At 45.2% G+C, this 25,333-nt stretch overlaps 1 pseudogene across 1 annotated transcript; it reads left to right on the forward strand.

The window, feature by feature from the left end:
• The first annotated feature begins 275 nt into the window (after nt 1-275).
• Nucleotides 276-9,829, forward strand: LOC148047840 (zinc-binding protein A33-like; annotated as a pseudogene). Its single transcript, XR_015695859.1, has 6 exons — nt 276-755; nt 2,209-2,304; nt 3,677-3,910; nt 5,288-5,310; nt 7,296-7,639; nt 9,132-9,829. The product of XR_015695859.1 is annotated as a zinc-binding protein A33-like (transcript).
• The last annotated feature ends 15,504 nt before the right edge of the window (nt 9,830-25,333 follow it).

A 25,333-nucleotide genomic window follows, 5' to 3' on the forward strand; every position in this document is an offset into this window, starting at 1 on the left:
GTTAGACGGGGCTTTTGTAATCTCATTTTTCAAAATGTCCCAAGCTTCTTGAGTTGTTTCCCCCTAGTTTGACTTTGTTTTGCTGCTTGTGCTTGCATAATATTGAAGTTATGGGTGCTCCATCACTAGAGGTTTTAAAGAAGAAATTGGACAGCCAATGTCTGGAATGGTGTAGGGCCTTCTGCTTGGGCAGAGGGTTGGACTGGAAGACCTCCACAGTCCCTTCCAACCCTATTACGGTACTATATTTTCTATGTTCATTCAACAGCCAGAAATAGAAGCAGTTCTAACTTGGGAAAACTCTTCAGGCTCTCTTTGAATCGACCAACATGGCTTCAGTACGAGAAGTGTCCAGTTTCACTGAAGACCTGCTGTGCCCCATTTGCCTCTCCCTCTTTCGGGAGCCCCACATGCTGGAATGCGGCCACAGCTTCTGCGCTCCCTGCCTGGAGCCCTGCATCCCCAAAGGGCAAAGACGTGGGCTCTGCCCTGAGTGCCGACGCCCCTTCGCTTTGCGCCGCATGACGATCAACCGAGCCCTCTGCAGCTTGGCTGAGAAGGCCCGGCTTCTGAAGCTGGATGAAGGGACACAGCTGAGCAGCACTGGAGGCTGGTACTTCTGTGAGGAACACGAGGAGCCTCTCAAGCTCTTCTGCAGCCAAGATGAGGAGCCCGTTTGTGTCATCTGCCGGGATTTGCCTCAGCACCGGGGACACGACTTCCTGCCCATCAAAAATGCGGTTCAGTCCTATCAGGTGAGAATTGGACCTGGGAGGAGAAAGAAGGTGGCCTCTGGTTGAACAAGACACTAATCTGTCTGTCTGTCTGTCTGTCTGTCTGCCTGTCTCATTCTATCACCTATCATCTAACTGCCTGCCTACCAGCCTGCATGCATGCATGCATGCATGCATGTATGTCTATCTATATTGTCTGCCTGTCTCTCTCTCTCCCCCTCTCCATCTGTCCGTCCATCCATCCATCCATCCATCCATCCATCCATCCATCCATCCATATCTTTCTTCCTTCCTTCCTTCCTTCCTTCCTTCCTTCCTTCCTTCCTTCCTTCCTTCCTTCCTTCCTTCTCTCCCCCTCCCTCTCCATCCATATCTATCTATCTATCTATCTATCTATCTATCTATCTATCTATCTATCTATCTATCTATCTATCTATCTATCTATCTATCATCTATCATCTATCATCTATCATCTATCATCTATCATCTATCATCTATCATCTATCATCTATCATCTATCATCTATCATCTATCATCTATCATCTATCATCTATCATCTATCATCTATCATCTATCATCTATCATCTATCATCTATCATCTATCATCTATCATCTATCATCTATCATCTAACAATCTTTGAAATTTATTTGCAGCTTATCTCACCGTCAGGATATTTTAGGTGGCTTATTTTGCAAGCCAAGATAAAGTAGAAATAGAATTCACAATAGAAACACTGAAATGTAGATTTTGAAGCCTCCCAAGTATTTACAAGGAAACATAAGTAGATTTCTACTCTGAAAGGCATGAAACATGAATACTGAATCCATATCTCACATACACTATATTGCCAAAAGTATTTGCTCACAACTGAGTCTGATTATGTGGATGGGTGAGCAAATACTTTTGGCAATATAGTGTATATTAGGAATTCATTTTCCCACTTTCTGCAGGGAGGATACACTATTTGATCTATTGACCACTAGGTGGTGGCAAAGGATAAAAGGTGTTTTTTAATCCATGGTTATATCTCTTCCAGTCTCCATCCATCCGGATTTCTGTAGCTGCTGTTGATGAAGGGAGTTGAGGAAATAGTTTTTGTGGAAATTGGTTTGGGAGTGGGAAAAAATATAAAAAGAAAACCTACACAAAACCATACACTTAAAAAAGCTGAAAGATACACATAAAAAGCAAAAGTCTAAACCAGGTCTATCAGTAAAAAGAAATCCTGGGGAACATCAAAAATTAATATATTGGTAACCTAATCTATCACAGTACAAAACACTCTTAACCATCATAATAAATTAAATGCTAATTAAGGCTGGTTTGGGGACAGAAGTCTGATGGATTTGAAGTGCTCTTGAGCAGAACCTGGCAACACAAATGTCATAGCAGAATTATGTATAAAATTGTCGCGTGATCAGTCAAATGCTGGTGTTCATCTTAAGTGAGATCTGAACTTTCTCTTCCTTGTAGGACCAGCTGAAGGCATCTCTGGAGCCTCTTGAGGAAGGTCTCAAGCGGTTGAAAAGGAGCCAGTGCCACCAGCGGGAGAACATTCTCGAATTGAAGGTACAGCTGGGAATTGGGGATGGTGGGGACTTCCTGTTTAATGCTAAACCGAGTGTATCTCCTCTCTCTTCATCCCAGCAACTATTGCTGTCGATGCTACTATATGTGGCTCATTAAATTAATATCAGGTTTTTCATGGTGAACATTTAATCCAGGTGCCTGCAATTCAGTCTAAGGAAAAGAAAAGCTACCTGCTTGTTGGATTCACATAAATAAATAAATAAATAAATAAATAAATAAATAAATAAATGAATAAATAAATAAATAAATATGCTGTAATATGGCATTCACGAAAAATTGTCAACCATGCATTTTTCAGGAAATTCCATTCTGTTCCCTTTTTCCCTGGGATTCACAATTTAGTTTTAAACATTTAGAAGCACTGTGGTGCTCTAAGCTACCACAAAAGACACTCTTACAATTAGAACATTATGTACCGATAGAAGGGAATATATGTAGCTCAGGGTTGTACTGGTGGGATTGATGCTTTCTGAACTTGGTTATTTTCTTGTAGATGTTTCACTACTCAACATTATCTGTTCTAGAAGGGAGTGGGGTTTGCACTCCATTCTAGCACTGATGATATTACCTGGTTTGGTAATGAAACGTCTAAAAAAATCCCAATCAATCTCAGAGAGCAGCAAGGACTCCACAGAGCTTTGTGTGTGTGTATTTAAATAAATGGAACTTTGCGTGGATGTACATCTGTGTCTATAGGTGTGCTGTCACTACATTATAATAAAAAAGGGAAAAGATTTAAATTGCTGGTGTTGCTTAGGTAATCATCACAGTGTCATTGATTGATTGATTATGAGTTACCTGAAATGGGGTGGCATATACATTTAATAAATAAATAAAATAAATTATATGCTATCAAGTAGTTTTCAACTCCTAGCAAAACAGTTTCTCCATGACAAATTATCCCTAAACTGTTTTTTCAGATCTTCCGATGGGGCCCCCATTGCCACTGACACTATGTCCACCATCTTTGCTTTTGCTCTTCCTCCTCTTCTCTTTCTTTCTTTCTTTCTTTCTTTCTTTCTTTCTTTCTTTCTTTCTTTCTTTCTTTCTTTCTTTCTTTCTTTCTTTCTTTCTTTCTTTCTTTCTTTCTTTCTTTCTTTCCTAGTATTAGAGTCTCCTTCAGAAGGTTAGGTCTTTCCATCACATGCCCGGAGAAGTAGGATGTTTTGAAGTGTTAGTGCTTCAAATGAAAACTCAAATGAGTTGATTTGTTTCATGGTCCATTTCTTTCTTTCTTTATGGCTATCCAAGGTATTCTCAGGAGTCCACCCCAAAAACCAACACCATTGTGACAGGTGATCGTTTTTGTTTGACTAAACCACAATCTTTTGCTCCATCTGTGTTTCTCCAGACCTGCTCCGAATCCTTGTCTGATCATGTCTCTGGAGAGTTTGTGAAGATGCACCAGCTGCTGAACGACAGAGAGCTGGGTATAAAACAGGCCTTAGAAAACTAGAGAGAAAAGAACTTGGCGCAAATGGAAGCCAAGTTAAAGGAACTGGACTGGAAGATGGCCTCTCGGTCAGAAACTCTGTGCCGTGTGCAGGCCGGCCTTGAATCCAAAGACCACATAAGTTTCCTCAGGGTAAGATGGACAGGAGGCTGTGGGGGTTTCTTGGGAAGAAGAAAATTGCAGGGTGCATAGATTGCACCAAACCATTGTCAGAAGAAGAATTTGGGGTTCCAACTTGAGCCGAGTAAGAATAAATAAAAATGAGATACAGACAGTTGTGAGGGAAGAAGAAATATTTATTCCTAAAAGCAAAACAGTTTGCTTTTAAGGGCAGGATGCAGAGAAATGGGATACAGTGGCCAACTTTTATAGGGGGAGCTTGTCTGGGATGTAGAAGTGTTTATGTGCTGAGAGTTGTGTGTGTTTGTGAGTATGTTTGTGAACATACAGTTCTGCTGGGGGACTTATTTTAATTAACTGTATTTGTGTTTGCAGACCTTATCCTTTGATATGTGGATTAGGCCTGGGTAACTTATTTCAGGGTATGAAGAAGATTTCTAATTTGATTAACTTGGAGACACTGATTCTCAGACCGTTGTAGATTCTGTTAATATTTTAAGGGACAATGGAAACAGTATAAAGAATAAAATATATTTTTGATATAAAACTTCTCACAACATGATTTGTTCAATGATTGACAAAATCTCTGTGGTTTTTTTTCATCTTTGGAAGCCACCCGGAATCACTGAGAGTCAGTTGGATGGCCAAATCAATTTTCTTAAACAAATAAAATAAGGAGGACTGATTTCCTGTAACAAATGCTAGGCTCCATAGTGTTTGTTGATGTAAAAGAGAGATCGATCACAGGTGTTCAGTGGCGTCTCAAGCACTCTGACTCTACAGTCCTGAATTTTTGTTTCTTCTATATTTGTTGTGATAGTATTTCACTGGGATTTTTTTTTTCTGATAATAAACAAGGACGTGATCTACTGAGGGCAGAATCTGATGTACACCATTAAAATCAGTGGTGGGATTCAAATAATTTACCAACCAGTTCTCTGCCCTAATGACTAGCTGGGTAGGCGGGGCTCAGTGGTCATGTGATCATGAGGGTGTGGTCAAGTCAATGTCACTCAGGTCGATGGGGAACTTCGCCTTAGTTGTTACAATTATAATAAGGGTTAACCGGAGAGACAGTTTCTATAAGCAGGGCAATAAAGATTAGGCTAGAAACAGCACCAGAATGTTTCCTTCCTGCCTTCCTTACAGGATTAGCCCTGTAAAGTGGGAAAAAACAAAAGATTTCTTCCAAAAACCGGTTCTCCGAACTGCTTAGAAAGTTACCAACCAGTTCTCCCAAATAGGTGCGAACTGGCTGAATCCCACCACTGATTAAAATGCAGAATGATTTGACAGGAAAATGGATGATAACCCAGGGAAAGTATTATTTTAACTGTTATCTCACCTTTCGTTCCCTTCCTTCCTTTCTTCCCTCCCTCCCTCCCACAGGAGGCAAAAGGGTTGCTAGAGAGGTAAGTAGTGTTTCTCTTTTCTTATACATCAAATTACAACCACAGTTAGGACCAACATTTCCTTTGATAAGCAAGGTGGTTGTTAAATGTTGCCCCCCAATCTTTTTTTTGCCACCGTTGTTAAGGGAATCATCACTGCAGTTGTTAAGTGAATCCAGTGTCCCCCATTAACTTTGCTTGCTCCAAGCCAGCTTGGAAAGTTGCAAGTGGCTCCCATGTGACCCCCAACACAGCAACTATTCATTAAAATGGGGGTGTTTTTGCCCTCCCCAGGAGCACTCTACAGGCCTCCCAAACTCTCTGCATGCCCTTGTTGTTGTTGTTGTTTGCAAAAAACGGGCCTGTTTTGTGCTTGTTTTCCCCCTCCCCAGCCCCAGGAGCATTCTACAGGCCTCCCAAACATTCTGCACACAGGTTTTTGTGCAAAACAGGCCCATTTTTGCCTCCCCCCCGCATCGTGTTTTTGCCCCCTAGGAGCAGTTTGCAGGCCCGTTTTTCACAAAAAAGGGGGCGTGCAGAGAGATTAGGAGGCCTACAGAGTGCTCCTGGGGGCCGGGGAGGGCAAAATCTTTAAAAAAAATTTTTTACTTCTTCAAAATCTTGGCGCATCTTATAATCCGGTGCGTCTTATAGTCCAAAAATATGGAAGGAAGAAAAGCATGAACCTACAGGGAGGGCGGGCAGGTGTCAAACTTGATTTCATTGAGGGCCGCATTAGGGTTGTGTTTGACCTCAGGGGGCTGCGGTGGGTGCGGCCAGGGTGGGCGTGGCCAGCTCAACCTCACTCTTGTCAGGGGCGCCTCTGGTGGCCTGAATGGTCTGTCAGCAAAAACAGGTTCCCAAGCTCTCCTGTGGCCCATGGGCCTCCTGAGCTCTGTTTTTGTTGGCAGAGCCACCGCGGGCCGGTCCTTCACTGTTTCCAGGGCGGCCTCATGGGCCAGATCTAAGCATCCTGTGGGCTGGATCCGGCTCCTGGGCCTTGAGTTTGACACCCCTGCTACGGGGTCTATTAGTTTGCCTCCTCACTGTAGGCATGACTTCCTCTTCCACCCTGCTGGATTTGCCAAAATGAGTAGGTGAAGCTCCTTTATGTATGGAAGTGAAGATTTACTTCCATTAAAGAAACCTTTGCTAGAATTATAAAGTTGGCTCCTCTTCCTCCTTGGGAGTAGAAGCAAAGCAAGGCTGATTTGGCCATGAAAAGAGTTTAATTGGGAGGGGAAATGTTCTTCTGGCTCTTTGGCTCCTACCCAAATCACTTCTAAAATCTCCGTAAAGCTACAAAAAGAACAAGTGGAGATTTTCTTGAATGAGTTCTTCATTTCTGATGATGACATGGGCATTTTCTTGGCAATAGCAAGGCCATCCCCTTCTCCTGATTTTTGCAGCTCTCCTGGGAAGTATTAATCAGATCTAAATCTAGTTCACCTTTTTTGGAAAAAGGTGCTGGCCTTCTGTTCCCTGCTGTGATTATTAAAAAAAAAAAGCGTGGGTAACGATTCTAATAAAACCTGATTTATGGAGCAGGTCCCAGGTGTAACTGTCTTCCAATTCTAATCTTCCCATTTTCATCCAATATTTTCATGTTATTTTCCTTGTTGCATAAAATCCATTAAAGAAGTGAAAGAAAGAAGAATTGACAGCATCATTCTTTTTTTGATCAGAAGTGCTCAGATACCTTTCTATAGAAGAAACCAAATTTGATTCCTTTAGGTTTGATAGATAGAGCTGTGCTGGTTAGAGTGCAGTACTGCAGGCTACTTCTGCTGACTGTCGGCTGCCTGCAATTTGGCAGTTCAAATCTCACCAGGCTCAAGGTTGCCTTCTGAGGTCAGTTAAAATGTGCACCTGGATTGTTTGGGGAAAACATGCTTACTTTATAAACCGTTCATAGTGGGTTGTAAAGCACTGCGAAGCGGTATATAAGTCTATGTGCTATTGCTTATTCCAAAATGGCTGATCCTTGGGATGCCATTCGCCTACAGGCTCCGTAAGGAACAAGGAGCTCTGGACGAACCTGAACTAGATGCTGAACTGGTAGGAGAAGATGGGCTGGTGGCCAGCAGTGAAGACACAGGTGAGTGTGAGAATGAGATTGATGAAGATGTTGAGGAGGAGGAAGAGGAGAGAGAAGAAGAAGAGGAGGAGGAAGAAGAAGAAGAGGAAGAACAAGAGGAGGAAGAAGAAGAACAAGAGACAGCAGAGGAAGAAGAAGAGGAGAAGGAAGAGGATGAAGATGGAGTGGTGGCTGTAGACTTGAACCTGGGCGAATTTAAAGGACCTCTGCAATTCTACGCCTGGAAAGAGCTCCTGGGCGCGGTACATCCAGGTGAGTTGAGGTTTTTAAATCAATGTACAGGTTATCCTCAATGTACGACCACAGTTGAGCCCAAAAATGTATGTTGTTAAATGAAAAATTTGTTAATTGGGTTTTGTCCCATTTTGCTACTTTTCTTGCCACATTTGTTAACTGAATCACTGCAGTTGTTAAATTAGGATCACGGTTGTTAAGTGAATCTGGTTTCCCCGTTGAAGCAGCTGAAGGTAGATCATGTAACCAAGGGGGTGCTACAACGGTTGTAAGTGTGAAAAATGGTCATGTCACTTTTTTAATGATTTGAAAACTTTGAATGGCCACTAAATGAACTGTTGTAAGTTGAGGACTAACTGTATTGGTTATTGATTTATGACTTTTATACCCTATTTTTTCTCTGGAAGTTCAAGGCTGTGTACTCCACAGCAATAAGGATGATGATGATGATGTATACATATAGACTGGGTGCAACCAGGCTTAATAGCAGTGACTGTGAGACTTAGTGGACAACCAGCTAAATATGATCCAGCAGTGTGCAGCGGCAGCCAAAAAAGCCAATGCAATCCTAAATTGCATTAACAAGGGATACAATCAAGATCACATGAGGTACTAATACCATTCTATAAAGCCTTAGTAAGACCACACCTAAAATAGTGCATCCAGTTTTGGTCACCACACTATAAAAAAGATGTTGAGACTCTAGAAAGAGTGCAGAGAAGAGCAACCAAGATAATTAGGGGATTGAAGGCTAAAACATAGGCAGAACGGTTACAGGAACTGGGCATGGCTAGTCTAGTGAAGAGAAGGATCAGGGACGACATGATAGCAGTTTTCCAATATTTAAATGGCTACCACAAAGAGGAGGGGGTGGTGTCAATCTATTTACCAAAGTACCTGAAGGCCAGGCAAAAAATAATGAATGGAAACTGAACAAGGAGAGATTCTGTATATAGAAATAAGGAGGAATTTTCGGATAGTGAGAGCAATGAATCAATGGAGCAGCTTTGCCTTCAGCAGTTGTGGGAGCTTCATCACTGGAGGCTTTCAAGAGGAGACTAGACAGTCATTTGACAGAAATAGTGTAGGATCTTCTTGAGGGGGTTGGACTAGTTGACCTACAAGGTCCCTTCCAACTCCGTTAATCTGCAATCTGTAATGATGATAGACATCTTCCAATCTTGCACTGCTTCTCTGAGTTCTTCTATGCTCTGACTGGTGTCAGCTTTGATGGTGTTGAGCTGCCATGTTCTTTGATGGCCTGGTTTCCATTTACCACTAACTCTTCCAAATGTAATTGCTTAATTGCTCTAATTACCCTATTATCATATAGTTTGGGCTATTTCAGAGATCCTAGACACATTGAGGATGGCAGTAGCTTTATTAACAGCTGGCTAATATTACCTTCATTTGTGTCTAATTTTTTTCTGGACCAGTTTATACTCCAGCAATAACTTTGCCACACGTCCACTCTTGTTCATTCTGAATTCTTTCCATCTTCCCTCTCCAGTCCCTGCAAGCATCACTTTGGACTGCAATTCAGCTCACCCCAGCTTGGTCCTCGTGGAAGAAGCCACTGGAGTCAAGTTCAGTCCTGGCCGACGGTTTTGGCGGCGAAAGCTGGAGCGCTTCACCTCCACCCCATGTGTGGTGGGACGGAAGGGCATTACCACTGGGCGCTTCTACTGGGAGATCCAAGTTGGGGACAGCCCCGGTTGGATAGTGGGGACGGCCAAAAAGTCTGTGAAGCGTAAGAAACAGCTGAACTTTCTGCCCAAGGAAGGGGTGTGGGCTATTGAGCTGAAGGCGGGAGAGTACCAAGCTCTGAGTGAGCCCCGTACGCCTCTCTCGGTCTGTGGGAGGATGGAAAAAGTTGGGGTCTACCTGGACTTTGAAGGAGGGCAGCTCTCTTTTTACAACAGCAGCAGCATGTCCCACCTCTACACCTTCCAAGTGTGCTTCCACGAAGAGTTGCTCCCCTTTCTCAGCACTCAAAGCGGCTACCCTCTCTCGGTGTGGGACCTGGAGCTTTGAGAGCTTAGCTCAGGGTGTAGCACTGCAAAGAACAGCCTGGTGAAAGTTGAAAACATTGAGGTGTCTTAGGGCGGCTGTTTTAAGAGAAAGCCCATTCTATTCCCTCTTTGCAAGGAATCGTTTGGAGATTGTAAATTGGTCTGACCCAGTGGTGGGTTTCAATTAAATTTACTACCAGTTTGCTTGGGCGTGCGCTCTTGTGCAATGCTTCTGCGCATACACAGAAGTGTCCAGGCGGATGGGCAGAGCTTCCCACCGTCGCTTCTACCAGTTTGCCTGATCCGGGGCGAACCAGCAGAAACCCACCTCTGGTTGGACCTGATTATTGTGGAGCAGGAAAGTTGTTCTAGGCCAGTGGTGTCAAACTCAAGGCCAGGGGCTGGATCCAGCTTGCAGGGTGCTTAGATCTGGCCCATGAAGTTGCTTTGGAAACAGCAAAGGACTGACTGCAGTGCTTCTGCTGGTGAAAGTGGAGCTCAGGAGGGCTGCGCGCAGTGGCCCTTTTAGCTGATAGAGGGCTGCAGGAGGCCCGTGCAGGGCCCCCGTGCTCTGTTTTCACTGACAGAGTATCTAGCAAAACAAACTACTAGCAAAAGGGGATTCCTCCATCCCTGCCCAGGCCACCATAGGTGCCCCTGACACGAGTGATGTTGAGTTGGCCATGCCTATGATGGGCATGTCCATCCAGCCCCCTGAGGTCAAACACCACCCTGATGTGGCCCTCAATGAAATCGAGTTTGACACCCTTGTTCTAGGCGCAGAGAAGTGTAGCTTTCAACTTCACCTTCTATTTCCCATGTGCTTAATTTCCTCAACCCATTGTCCGCAGTGAGGGTGGAGGCTGCCTCTGTCCACCTGTGGTGCAAGATTTTTACCTGCTTTCAATGTGTTCCACTGCAGGCAAAAACAGTGAAGTTAAGCCGTACTTCCTGTTCTTGGTTGGGAAGACCTTAGTAGAGATGTTCAAACATTCAAACACTGGGAAGTGTCTATACCTGCAACAAGTGATGGTTTTCCTCATCACTCTTTAATGCTCATCGTCCTATAATGCTAAAGGGCAGTGCTGACGAACCTTTTCGGCACCGAGTGCTGAAATGGGAGCGCGTGTGGGGGAGTCGGAGCGGGGGGAGCGCCAGAAACCGGAAAAGCAGCTCCCCGTGTGTGCACGCACGGGAGCACTGAAAACTGGAAGAGCAGTTCCACGGCAAGCATGCTCATGCCAGGAAGCTGAGCTTCATGTTTCCAGCACTCCTGCGCATACAAAGACCAGCTAGCTGGTGCGCATATGTGCGACGGAACCTGGAAGAGCAATGGGTGACAGCTAGCATGCCCAGAGAGATGGCTCTGCCTGCCACTTGCGGTACACATATACCATCACGGCTATAGGGCATTGCACATCAAAACAACTAGACACAAGGACATTTGTTTCCCCTATGCCATCACTTTGCAAGACAACTAATTCCCACAACACTGTCTTATGCCCTGGGATGTCAAACCAGTAGGGCTGTGTTACAACTAGCCTTCTCTTCTTTCTTATTATCTATTTCTTTAGCATCTTATGACTGTAACTTTGTTGATTGTATCTTATGGTTTATGTTGATTGCCTTTATTTAGGTATCCTGTTATGATTTATGTGGATTGCTTATTTTGTATGCTATGACTATCACTTAGAGTTGTATCTTATGATTTATGATGATTGTATTTTAGAATTATGGTCATGATTTATCACTTGTTGCTTGTATATATAATGAGAGCTTATGCACTGGAGACAAATCCCTTGTGTGCCCAATAAAGTGCCCACACTTGGCCAATAAAGAAATTCAATTCAATTCAATTCAATTGTTCTGTTTTGTTCTGTTCTATTCTATTCTATTGTTCTGTTTTGTTCTGTTCTGTTCTGTTCTATTCTATTCTATTCTATTCTATTCTATTCTATTCTTAATGAGCTGTGGTGGCGCAGTGGTTAGAGTGCAGTACTACACAACAACAACAACAACAACAACAACAACAACAACCCTGAAGAGGAATGAAAAGGAAACAAAGCCACATAATTTGAAAGGAACATCATTCTTCTTTGACAAAAACCTGTGTATGTGTGTGTGTGTGTGTGTGTGTGTGTGTTTCCCCTGAATCTTGAGCCCCATCCTCTGATTGTGTTCAACAGACCCTCAACTGCCATCGGTCAAGGATACTTTCTTCTGGATTCTTACCTAATCCAAAGATCCTGGCTACCTCCTCCTCACAGATTCTAAGATGGTTTGGCCCTCAGTTCAGAGGTGGGTTACTGCCAGTTTGGCCTGGTTTGGCCTGCCGCAAAACCGGCAGCAATCCAGGCCTGCCACGTCCTGAAACCGGTTCCCTCTCCGCCACCATTTTGGATTTTAGTGATTACACATCCTATATTGAACAGCGCATGTGTGCATATGCATGCGCAGCGCACATTGTACATGAGTTGTGAATCGGTAGTAAAACCAGCAGCAACTCATCCATGCCTCAGTTACCACAGGAACCTGATCTGGAGTGACACCGATAGCCCTGCATCACCCCCCTCTCCCCCAGCAACAAACATCAAAAAAGCAGTCACTATCCACTCTCGAAATCAGTTTGGTTTAGAACTCTTTATTAATTAAAAACCTCTGAAACAAACAAAACAGAAACCAGAGTTTGAGCAGGAAAAGAGATATTTACAAGCCATAGATCGAGAGCTAATGAGCGCCGGGTCACATTGGCATCACCTCTTTAAAGAACGGGAAAGAAAGGCGGAGTTACAGTCACAGGCGGGCAGTCGTATCCAAGGGAGGGATGACATACTGGATCACTTGGTTAGCGGCCTGCTCTTCTTCAGAGGTCCCCATGCAACTGCAGGCTTTGCTCAGCCAGTCCCACAGCCACAGCCCCAGCACGAACATGATGCTAGTGATGGTCAAGACGATATAATAAGGGAAAAACGGCCCTAGTGTTGGAAAAAGGAGGAGAAATCTCCTCAGAACATAAATTGTGACAAGCCAGGTCTCTGAGTACATAGCATGATGCAAAATCTATCTAGCTGTATAAATGACACTGTGTGTGTGTGTGTGTGTGCGCGTGTGTGTGTGTGTGTGTGTTCCACGCCTTGAGCAGTTTCAACCAAACTTGGTATACAGATTACTTACCCTCTGGAAACAAATACTGTGAGGGTAAGACACCCCTAACACCCCTCGGGGTGTACGTTCTATTAAGAGCCTGTTGTGCCTTAAAATGGCTTCTATCATACTGCCTTAAAATGGCTTCTACTGTACAGTATTTTGGAGTTGCCATGGTAACACTTCATAGTGTTCCACAAGAGGGCTCCCTCTGGTAAGGGGGAAAATCCAACATTACAAATTGCAGCAATGTTCATGGAAGAAGGGTTGGGGTAAATAAATACCAGGGTAGGGCCAGGTTATCAGTTGGGTTTTCTATAAAACTGAATGATCTCCCTCTCCCCCTATGGAATAATATCTCTGAAGGGGAGTTAAGTGTCTTTTACTGGGCACATTTGTGGATAAAGGTGCATAGGGCCATGCTGTGGGTGCCATATCTCCCTGCACAACAGATGTATTGGTTATGTGTTCCTTGAAAAGGAATCCTGGAAACCAGGAAGCAAGGGGGTGGGTGGGATCTAAGATTTAGAGAAGTACAGAATAACAGAGTAGGAAGGCACCTTGGAGGTCTTGTAGTCCACCCCTTTCTCAAGTAGGAGACCTTACACCATGGGTGTCAAACTTACATAATTGATGCTGCATCGGGGTTGTGTTTGACTTTGGGGGGGGGGTAGCATGGCATGGCCAGATCTACATCACTCATGTTGGGGGCGCCTGTGGTGGCCCAAGTGCTCTGCCAATAAAAACAGGCTTCCGAGTTCCAGTTTTTGCTGGCAGAGGCACTGTGGTCCAGTCCTTCACTGTTTCCAGGGCAGCCCCATGGGCCAGATCTCAGCACTCTGTGGGCCGGATCCAGCCCCCAGGCCTTGAGTGTGACACCGCTGCTCTATACCATTGCGGGCCCCATGGTCATGTGACAGAAACAACCTGCGCATGGGCAGGAAAGATGGCTGCCGCGCTTCTCGCTCGGCTCCTGTACTGAAGGAGAGGCTGCGGAGAGGAGGAATTGGTGTCTGTGAGGCTACCCCAAGAGAGGTGAGGCTGCCCGGGTGTCCAGTGGTCCCAGAGCTGGCAGCGGGCTCAAAAAATTCCACCTTTGGTGGAAAGACGCCAGCGCTGTGAACTGCGAACGCCGCGAACGCCGCGATCGCCGCTGACTATCGCGACTTGAGCGGTTTGAGCGGCTGGAGCGGCTGGAGCGGCTTTTAACAATAAAAACCCCGTGAAGTTTGAAAGATTGAAAACGGCAGAAGGGAAGCCGAGGAGAGAATTGGCTTTGGGACTGAGTCGGGGGAGTTGGGAGTGACAGGAACGCCCAGCGAGTTGCTGAAAAATACGAGCCCCCAGCCCGGAAAGACTATAAGACGCCGGCATTGTGGGTTGTGGAGAGTGCTATATGTCCTCGCTGTGGAGAGCTCTATAAATTCATCGCGGCTTGAGCGGAAACAACCCGCGGTGGCTGGAAAGGATCGGAAAAGACTGAAAAAGTAACCATCTTAACATCACAATCTGACCTCCTTTTGTGTCTGCCTTCGCCCGCGGTTTCTGGGCGCTGGCTTGTTACCACCGACCAAGAAACCCTCAGTCAAGGGATGCGCAGTTTTATTCGACTCTTGGGGCTGGTAGTTGTCCTTTTGGATCTGTGGGCTACCTCCAGGGGTTTGAACTTCCCCACCTCGGGCTTGCTGCGGCTTGTTGGACTCCTGAGCCATTGGGGCCCTTTGGGATCGTTAGGCCCGACCAGTGGATGGAACACCCTCCCCTTTTCTTCTCCTTTTTTCCCATCTGACCACGTATTAGACCCTTAGACTTTACTCATCATGGTTAATCTCCCGGCCCCTGCTGTGGCAACGGACATCTGGAACTATTCTATTCTTCAGCCACCCCTCGCTTGGACTGTACTGAACTCTTTGTCCCTCCAGACTTATATTTTTCCATCTGACATTATACCGGACTCTCTGTTGGCTCTGACAGTCAACATAAGCCAAGTGCAGACTTTGTACGCCCGCGCAAATTTTTAATTGGTATGTTGAGTGTATGGGAGTGTATGGATAGTGTGAATGACCCACTTTTATTATTATTATAGTTGTATTTTTGTGTTTTAACCATAGTGTGGGGATTGTTTGTGTGAGTGCCTGAGTATGTTTGACTCGGAGGACCTGCCGGGGGATGCGGGAGTCACCGGGGTGGTTGGGGGAACTACAGCTACGGGAGAGGGTCGGAGCATTGCGGTCATAACAGGGAGAGGCAGATATGGCGGGGACTTTAGGGCTGGCCATTACCGGGGAAGGAGGGTTCGCTATATTACAGAGATCCCTCCTTCCGGCCCTATGAGTCCCACTCCAAGGCCAGATGGCGTGAGTAGTCAGGACCCTGGTCTCAGGCTGTTGTCGCTAAATGCCAGGTCTGTTGTTCACAAAGCTCCCCTCGTCCGGGACGTAATTGTTGACGAGAGGGCAGACCCGGCATGTATTACTGAAACCTGGCTGGGCACAGAAGGAGGAGTCCCCCTTGTAGAGATGTGCCCAGATGGATTTCAGGTGCTTCATCAGCCGAGAGCCCAGTGAAGGGGTGGCGGTGTGGCTATTGTTATCCGGGAGTCTCTGTTACCTCGTAGGGTCCCTGCTCCGGAGCTTGTCGGGTGTGAGTCCCTGCTGATAAAGTTGGACCTCAAGGGTCAAGTGGGTTTGCTGCTAACGTACCTGCCTCCCAACTGCGTTGCAGCATCCCTCCCCTCGCTCCTCGAGTCAGTAGCCGAGCTGGCAGTTGAGTTCCCCAGGCTTATAGTTCTGGGGGACTTTAATTTGCCATCGCTCGGTGAACGCTCTGATGGGGCGCAGGAGTTCATGGCTTCCATGACAGCCATGGGCTTGACCCAGGTAATTCGGGGCCCAACTCATACAGCGGGTCACATGCTCGACCTCGTATTCCTCTCGGAGCAGTGGATGTGTGATCTTGGTCTGAGGGGTAATGAGATCATACCCCTGTCGTGGTCAGACCACTGCCTACTGAGGCTTGACTTCCGGAGGCCAAACCCCCACCGTAGGGAGGAGGAACCGACCAGTTGGTTCCGCCCCAGGTGACTTATGGACCCTTTGAGGTTCCAGATGGAGTTTGGGGTTATTCCTGATACTCTCGCCCACAGTTCGGCGGAAGCTCTGGTTGCCACCTGGTATTCGGCGGCGTCGGAGTCTCTTGAACGGATTGCGCCACTACGGCCCCTCCGGGTCAGCGGATCCCGGAAACCTCCTTGGTTCACCGAGGAGCTCCGGGAGAAGAAGCACCGGAGGAGATGCCTAGAGCACCTGTGGAGGTCCGATAAGTCCGAGGCGAACCGAGCACTTTTGACTACCTGCACCAAGGATTATGTCCGGGCACTAAGAGCTGCCCAAAGAACACACATCTCCGCCTTGGTAGCGTCCGCCGAGTCACGCCCAGCCGCCCTGTTTAGGATCACCCGCTCCCTCCTCAATAGGAGGGATGCGGGAGATCCCTTGCAGGGTAGGGCTGAGGACTATGCTCAGTTCTTGGTGGACAAAGTGGCTCGGTTTCGGTCGGACTTGGACTCCACCGCAGTAGATCCAGCCGAGACACAGGAGGATTACTTGGCAAACCATCACTGGGTTGAGTTCCAGGATGTTGCCTCTGGGGCTGTGGACAAGACCATTCGAGCTGTAAGCGCCTCCACCTGCATTCTGGACCTGTGTCCCTCCTGGCTGGTTGCCTACAGCAGGGAGGTGACACATGGCTGGATCCAGGTGGTTGTGACCGCCTCCCTTCGGGAGGGGCACTTCCCCGCCGCACTCAAAACGGCGGTGGTGAGACCCCTCCTGAAGAAACCATCCTTGGATCCAGCCATTTTAAACAACTATCGTCCTGTCTCCAACCTCCCCTTTATTGGGAAGGTTGTGGAGAAGGTGGTGACCTTCCAGCTCCAACGGGCCTTGGAGGAAGCTAGTTATCTTGACCCCTTCCAGTCCGGCTTCAGACCTGGTTACAGCACAGAAACCGCTTTGGTCGCATTGACCGATGATCTCTGGAGGGCCAGAGATGGAGGCCATGCGTCCATCCTGGTTCTCCTTGACCTCTCAGCGGCTTTTGATACCATCGACCATGGTATCCTTCTGCGACGACTGCGGGAGGTGGGGGTAGGAGGCACTGTTTTGCAGTGGTTCTCCTCCTACCTCTCGGACAGGTCGCAGTCGGTGTTGGTCGGGGGGCAGAGATCATCCCTGAGCCCCCTAACATGCGGGGTGCCGCAGGGTTCGGTCTTATCCCCCCTACTATTTAACATATACATGAAACCGCTGGGCGAGATCATTCGGAGGCACGGGATAAAATACCACCAATATGCGGACGATACGCAATTGTATCTGTCCGCCCCGTGCCAACTCAATGAAGCGGTGGACGTGATGAACCAGGGTCTTGAGGCCGTTAAGAACTGGATGAGCGCTAACAAACTGCTACTCAACCCGGACAAGACCGAGTGGCTGTTGTGTTTCCCTCCCAAAAATTTGGCCAATGTTCCAACACTTAGGCTGGGGGGTCAAATTTTATACCCCTCAGATAGGGTCTGCAACTTAGGAGTCCTCCTGGACCCACAGCTGACGTTTGACCACCAGTTGTCGGCTGTGACCAGGGGGGCATTTGCCCAGGTTCACCTGGTCCGTCAGTTGCGGCCCTACCTAAACCGGGAGGCTCTCGCAACAGTCACTCGAGCCCTTGTGATCTCTAGGCTGGAATACTGCAATGGGCTCTACATGGGGTTGCCCTTAAAGTGCATTCGGCGACTGTAGTTAGTCCAGAATGCAGCAGCGCGAGTGATAGTGGGCGCACCGCGGTTCGCCCATGTTACACCCATCCTCTGCGAGCTGCACTGGCTACCTGTCGATCTCCGGGTGCGCTTCAGGGTATTGATGACCACCTTTAAAGCACTCCATGGTAGTGGATCTGGGTACTTGAGAGACCGCCTTCTGCCGATCACCTCCCTTGGACCAATTAGATCGCACAGACTGGGCCTCCTCCGCACTCCATCTGCCAGTCAATGTCGACTGGTGACTACACGGAGGAGAGCCTTTTCTGTTGCAGCTCCGACCCTGTGGAACGACCTCCCCGTCGAGATTCGGACCCTCACCACCATCCAGACCTTCCGCACAGCCCTCAAGACCTGGCTCTCCCATCAGGTCTGGGGATAGGTTCCCAATTTACCCGCCCGAGTGTTGACTGTTGAATGCAAGTTGTGTTTTTATTATTTTCTTTCTTTTGTTCACATATTGTTTGTCTTTGATAGTGCACCCCCTTCCCTTTGATTGTAAGCCGCCCTGAGTCCCCTCAGGGAAAAGGGCGGCCTATAAATCTTAATAAAATGACTAAAAAAATGACTAAATGACAGTGATATATATATATATATATATATATATATATATATATATATATATATATATATATATATATATATATATATATATATATATATATATATATATATATATATATATATATATATATATATATATATATATATATATATATATATATATATATATATATATATATATACTTAAAGTCACAACCCCTGGTATGCCCAAGTGTGGGAGGAAGGTCACACTTCCACTCTCTGTCATTAGGCTCGTCACAAGAGTCCATCCAGACAGAAACCCAATATTTTTACTGTTGCCTTTGTTATATTTGTGTTTTTATTTGTGCTGATAAATAAATAAAGGAAGACTAGTATAGATCTATTTCAAGCTATTTAGCTCTCATCAGCTAGCTCTCATCAGCTACCTCCCACCCTGGCTGGCTGATAAAAGGAGTCGTTCTCTGTAGCTCAAATGGTTAACTCCCTGCCTGGGAAGGCAATAGAGCACAGGTTCGAATCCCAGTAAGGATATGGCTAGCTGATGAGAGCTAAATAGCTTGAAATAGATCTATACTAGTCTTCCTTTATTTATTTATCAGCACAAATAAAAACACAAATATATATATATATATAAATTGCTGGAAAGAAGCATTTACTTCCAACCCCAAAACGTCCTATCGGGAATAACGTGTTTGTGTAATTGGCTGCCACAACAATAGTTGTAAAATTGGGACCAGTCATGAGATGGCCTGCTTTATGACCATCGTGACTTATGTCTGTAATTACTAGCCTCAATTACAGTAGTAACTCAAAGAGTAGCAGTGTTGCTGAAAAATCACAGTAATTGGTCAGAATAAAAGAATAGTGGTGTTTCCTATGATGGTATTACAAGAAGTGATATATATTAGATATTATATCACATGGTGGACAGATGACTTACTGTCTGGAAAAAAATATTGTGTGGGGTAAGATGCCCCTAACACCCCTCGGGGTGTGTGTGTTTTGTTAAGATACAGCCTGTTGTGCCTTAAAATGGCTTCTACTGTACTGCCATAAAATGGGTTTTACTGTGCAGTGCGGTGGAGTTGCTATGGTTATGGCTTCACAGTACTCCACAAGGGGGCTCCCTCTGGTAAGGGGGGAAAATCCAACATTAGAAATTATGTTTGATCCGAACATTTTCTCCCTATAAATACCCAGGCAATGCCGGTTATCAACTAGTTATCTATAAAAAAAAACCATGAACACTTTTTCTATCCATTGCCATCTTCCTTTCCCCAGGAGACTCTTACCCAAATACGTCATCAAGACCCTTCCCTGACAGGTCCGGTTTATCCCAGAGAGGACCTGATACTCTCCTTCCAGCTCCTTCTTCATGTTCATGACGATAAGGCCCATCTGGAGGAGAAGGAGGTGCTCCTTCAGGCCCAAGTTGAAGTAGTAACAGCGCCCTCTGTTGGCAAGCAAGACCCACTCACATCGGGATGAGGTGAGGTTCACTCGGCACAGGACTGCGGAACTGTTAGAGAGGGGAATAGGGATGAAGGTTTCGGAGTCCCGAGGAATGTACTTGTGGATGATGGGGCAGATGCTTGATGCTGGTGAGAAAAAAATGAGACGTGCATCAAAGTTATGGATCAAGATGTAAGCTCACTTTCATCCTAAATACCTTGGGACAGGTAAACTAGATAGTAGTTTACCTCTCATCACCATGGCCTTTAAATGGGTGAAATGGTGCATTCTTAGGGCAACAATTTTTGAACCAAAGTACCTCAAAGGGGCTTACTTATAGAATAGGTATTCTATACTCTAGGGAGGCAGGCAAGCAAGTAACTATTGCTGTGTGGTGGAGGGAGGGAGGGAGGGTCTTCAAAACTAATTGGGAAAGTGTCTCTGAACATTGAAAGTGAAAATAATATTACTTATTAGTTATAGAATAATTACTAATATATGTATGTGTGTGTGTGTGTGTGTGTGTGTATCTATCTATCTATCTATCTATCTATCTATCTATCTATCTATCTATCTATCTATCTATCTATCTCTATCTCTATCTCTATCTCTATCTCTATCTCTATCTCTATCTCTATCTCTATCTCTATCTCTATCTCTATCTCTATCTCTATCTCTATCTCTATCTCTATCTCTATCATCTATCTATCTATCTATCTATCTATCTATCTATCTATCTATCTATCTATCTATCTATCTATCTATCTATCTATATAATATTACTTATAGAATAGGTGTATATATAGGACGTGGCAGCTCTGTGGCTAAGACGATGAGCTTGTTGATCAGAAAGGTTGGCAGGTCGGCGGTTTGAATCCCTAGTGCTGCGTCACGGAGTGAGCTCCCGTTACGTGTCCCAGCTTCTGCCAACCTCGCAGTTCGAAAGCATGTAAAAAATGCAGATAGGAAAACAGGGACCACCTTTGGTGGGAAGGTAACAGCGTTCTGTGCGCCTTTGCCGTTTAGTCATGACCACGGAGGCATCTTCGGACAGCATTGGCTCTTCGACTTTGAAACGTAGATGAGTACCGCCCCTTAGAGTTGGGAACAACTAGCATACATGTTTGAGGGGAAGCTTTATCTTTACCTTATCCATGTTATAATGACTATCAACATAGCTTTGTACTATTTATACACGACCCTGTGAAAATACAGCTGTCACTTCTTTAGTTGATGTTGGACTTCAATCCCATTGGGCTTTTCCCAGAAATGTGATGCTGCTTTTGCCAAACAATCTTTTTGCATACTATCACTGGCATCGGTCAGAAGTTATATTCCAAAAGCTACTACGAAGCCAAGCATTTGGCTCCAAGCTACTCTGCCATGGGGAGAGAGTAGAATTGGATTCTCATTCAGCCAATTTATTTATATTTATTGGTTTATTTGCAGGATTTCTATGATCACCTATCTTCTATGATGATACTAGGCAGCTCAGAACAATCCATAAAGCATTGTTAAATGCAAAAAAAAAAAAATCCCTTTTACCCTGAGGGCCAGATCAATCATCTTTGCAGCTCAATCCCCATCCTTGTTCAATGCTGGAGGAAGATTCATGTCTTCACAATCCTACTGAAGATTAAAAGAGTAGGGATCATTTGGATCACAAGTGGGAGACCATTCCAAAGGGTTATGTCAGACTCCAAGAAGGCTCCTCTCCAAGATCCCGCCAGGTAGCAACATTTAAGGTAGGGAGATTTGCAGCACACCTACCCTAAGTAACCTAGAAGTGTTGGAAGATACTTTCAGGATGAAGTGGCCTCACAGGTAACCTGGACTTGTGTCATGTAGGGCTTTAAAAGTGATAACCAGCACCTTGAATGTCAGCTGGAAAGCCATAGGGAGTCAGTGCAGCTCACACAGCAGTTGTTGTGGTCCACTGGCGGTCTGCAGAGCTGGCAGCAGTCAGACACTGAGGAGGTTGGGGAAGAACGTGGGCCAGTCCTGGAGTCTGGGGAAGACTCGGACGAAGGCTCTTTGTCAGAGGCAGAAAGGGGGCCAGGGCCATCTGGGAGTTATGTGCTGCCTCCGGAGCCTCCAAAGACAGACATCAGTGAGGCAGAGGAACAGGGGGAGCCTGTTCCCAATGGGTGCATGCGCAGAGCTGCCAGAAGGCAAGAACAGTTAAGACAAAAGGGACAACTAGGCTTGGAGGTGATTGTCCCCTCCCAAAGGACATAAAGGAGGAGCAAAGTCACATGAGCTTTGCAGGAAGCAACTTTGTTCATTAAATTCTGAAGCTCCTTTTTGACTCTTTGTTCCATGTGTCTTGCAAGTTAATTGCCAATTAGATCTTTGGTGCTTATCAGCCTTATCCTGAAAGACTTTGGCAGACTTCTGTCGGACTTTTTACATACTATTGGTGACTTATTTAGGGCTGTGAATGAACATAAATAATAGCCCTTAAAATAAAAAGGGGTTTTTTGGGACTAAGAGTGTGCTTTTTATTGTATCAGGAAGCCTAGGTCAGAAGAGCAGGAGTGTTACTCAGGTGAACTGCAGAGCACCCAAAATTGCTCATCTAATGCACAACCAATGCATCTGCTGTTCACCAAGTTGAAGGGAAAATGCATGAAACAACTTGCAGCTGTCCTGCTTTGCTTATAAACTACTCAATGACTATTTAAATACTTCCTGCCTTTTCTACTTCCTATTTTTGCAAACGCTTGTTTATACATTGGGGACATCTCTGTAGAACAGGGATCTCCAAAGTTAGCAACTTTAAGACTTATGGACTTCAATTCCCATAATTCCTCAGCCAGCCATGTGCTGGCTGGGAAATTCTGGGAGTTTTAGTCCACAGATCTTAAAGTCTCCAAGTTTGGGAAACCCTGCTGTAGAAGAGAAACTGGCTGAGCCAGAGAGAGGCATCAAATGGGGACTTAGGCTAGAATCCCTACATGGGCACAAGAGGACAAGGTTGAATGCCTTTGAACCTTATCTAGTCTCAATTAGCTGCAAGCTGTTCATTTGAGAAGATTCCTCTGTACTGCTGCTTGAGCAGTAAAGCAACTAATTGAACTTTTCAATTGTAGGTCTGGTTGTTTGCCCCTGACAATCACTTCTTAAAACATTTCTGTTTTAAATCTTCCTCTTTTCTACATTCTAATTTTTTCAAACACTTGTCTATGCATTGGGGATGACCTGTTAAAACACTTCTTGTTTTCTATTTTCTAATTTTTTCAAACATTTGTCGATACATTGATATGCCAATCATTTTGAGTTGAATATTCTTGCTGCAACCTCTTTTAGTGGTTTTTTTTAAAAATCAACTTTTCAGTCTAACCCACAATGCTGGGATTTTGGGGGGGCTAGGGTGGGGGAGTCTCCCATCCAAATATTAATCAGCTCCAGTCTGGTTATTGATCAGAGTAGTTAATTAGATGTTGCTATCCAGCTGGGAGCGTGTGCCATGTGTCTGCCTATAAACCCAGCATTGAAATATTTGTTGTTGCTGTTAGTTGCGAAGTTGTGTCCGGCCTATCGCCTATGGACAATGTTCTTCCAGGTCTTCCTGTCCTCTACCATCCTCTGGAGTCCATTTAAGCTCATGCCGACTGCTTCAGCCAGCCACCTCATTCTCTGTTGTCCCCTTCTTCTTTTGCCCTCCATCTTTCCCAGTATTAGGCTCTCCTCCCGGGGCCCCTTCTTCTCATCAGCTGGCCAAAGTATTTGAGTTTCATCTTCAGGATCTGGCCTTCTAAAGAGCAGTCAGGGGTGATCTCCTCTAGGAGAAGAAAACCAATTGTTTGCTATGTTCTGGTGTTGCCAAAAACAGAAGTAAATGCTGCTTTTGGCAAAAACATCATAAAATGTGGTCACATCACTGTGGGACATTGCAACTGGCTGTACCTGTGGGCTGGTTGCCAAGTGTCCGAAATGCAGTCATGTGACTCTGGGGAACTTGGAACTTCAGAACTGAGTCGTTATCATCCTGGGAGGTCCATTATAACTTTGAACGGTCCTAAGTGGTTGGTCATAAATCAAGCAGTGTATCTCAAAGGTATAACTTTATCACACGGCCATCACAAATGAAAGAAAGAGCCATTCTTGGATGACCTCTCCAACATTTGGAAGAATAATTACAATGTATGTGTACATATGTATATATACATGTGTATTTACAATATATTTATATGTATTTAAGGTGTGTGTGTGTCAGAGGTGGGTTTCTACCAGTTCGCACCTATTCGGTAGAACCGGTTAGAAGAGGTTCCACCAGTGGACCCGGAAAGCAGGCCACACCTACAGAAGAAGTTCCAAAAAAATTTGAAACCCACCACTGGTCCTTGGATATGATTATTCTACCCTATCATTCTCATATTTATAAAACTCAGTGCCTCTGTGAAAGTTAAGGATTACTACTGCATTTGTGGTGCAATCAGAACATTGCATGTGTTGAAGTTGTTTTAACGCAAATCAAAGATGCCTTTTAAAAAACAAGTTTACATCATATTCTTATGCATGCCAGTGCTATGTGTGAGGTAATTTAAGGTGGTTCTGACAAGTGTCATCGGCATCTTAGCAGTTAGACTTATATACCGCTTCATAGGGCTTTCAGCCCTCTCTAAGCGGTTTAGAGAGTCAGCATATCGCCCCCACAATCTGGGTCCTCATTTCACCCACCTCGGAAGGATGGAAGGCTGAGTCAACTTTGAGCTGGTGAGATTAGAACCGCTGAACTGCAGATAACAGTCAGCTGAAGTGGCCTGCAGTACTGCACCCTAACCACTGCGCCACCTCGGCATCTTCATATCCGGTCACATGGGCGGCAAGCCACTCCCATCCAGTCACGTGGGTGGCAAGCCACTCTCACAAAGGAGGCCACACCCACAGAGTAGGTTCGAACAATTTTTGAAACCCACCATTGGTGTGTGTGTATAGACACATACATACACAACTTATTTACATAAATGTGCATATTCACACAGATGCACACGTATACATCCATACCACATACATGCCAATGCATGTGTCTTCTTTTATCCTATGTTACAGAAAACGAATTCAGACCTACAACATTTCTAGTATTACCAGGGGCTTAAAAACAGACTACCCTAGATCAGTAAGGGTTCAATCAAAGACCAGTTAATTATAGCAGCTAAATTCTTATAATTTCCTTGTTTTATCTTAGAAAAACCAGTTGCAGAGAGTCAAGCAATGATGAAGAGGAACTATGTTTTGTTGCTGGTTGTGAGAAGGAAGAGGTAGGCAGGACATGAAGCCCACCCAAGCCTCTCCTGGTTTGAAACTACTATTTGTTCCTGCTATGAGAAATTATGTGTTTACAGGTCAAGGGGAGGCAATAGGAACACCCATAATTTTGGTGTGTGTGTGTGTATATAGAAAAGCACAAATGTCCAGTTGTCTGCAAGGAGTATAAATCCTTCCGTTCCCCACCATCCAGTCAGAGCTGAAGAAGCTTCTTGGATGAGAAGTGAAATGTCTTCAAAAGAAAAAACCAGAAAGTCCAGCTGCCTCTTGAAAAAAGCACCTTTGGGACAACCATGACCTGGATGACTGGGAATCTCCATAAATGTGTACAAAAACAATTATATGGGACCATAGAAGTGAAAGTCTGCCCTATTTTATGTGTATTGCATATACATACAACCAGACAAGGCTTTGATTATGCCATGGTAGCCATCAACTTGGCTTTATCTCCCCATTCCTGGATGTTCCTTAGGG

This window comes from Thamnophis sirtalis, unplaced genomic scaffold (genome assembly GCF_051295495.1).
Source record: "Thamnophis sirtalis isolate CommonGarterSnake01/CBP01778 unplaced genomic scaffold, rThaSir2_p1.2 scaffold_3, whole genome shotgun sequence".
NCBI classification, from domain to species: Eukaryota; Metazoa; Chordata; class Lepidosauria; order Squamata; family Natricidae; genus Thamnophis; species Thamnophis sirtalis.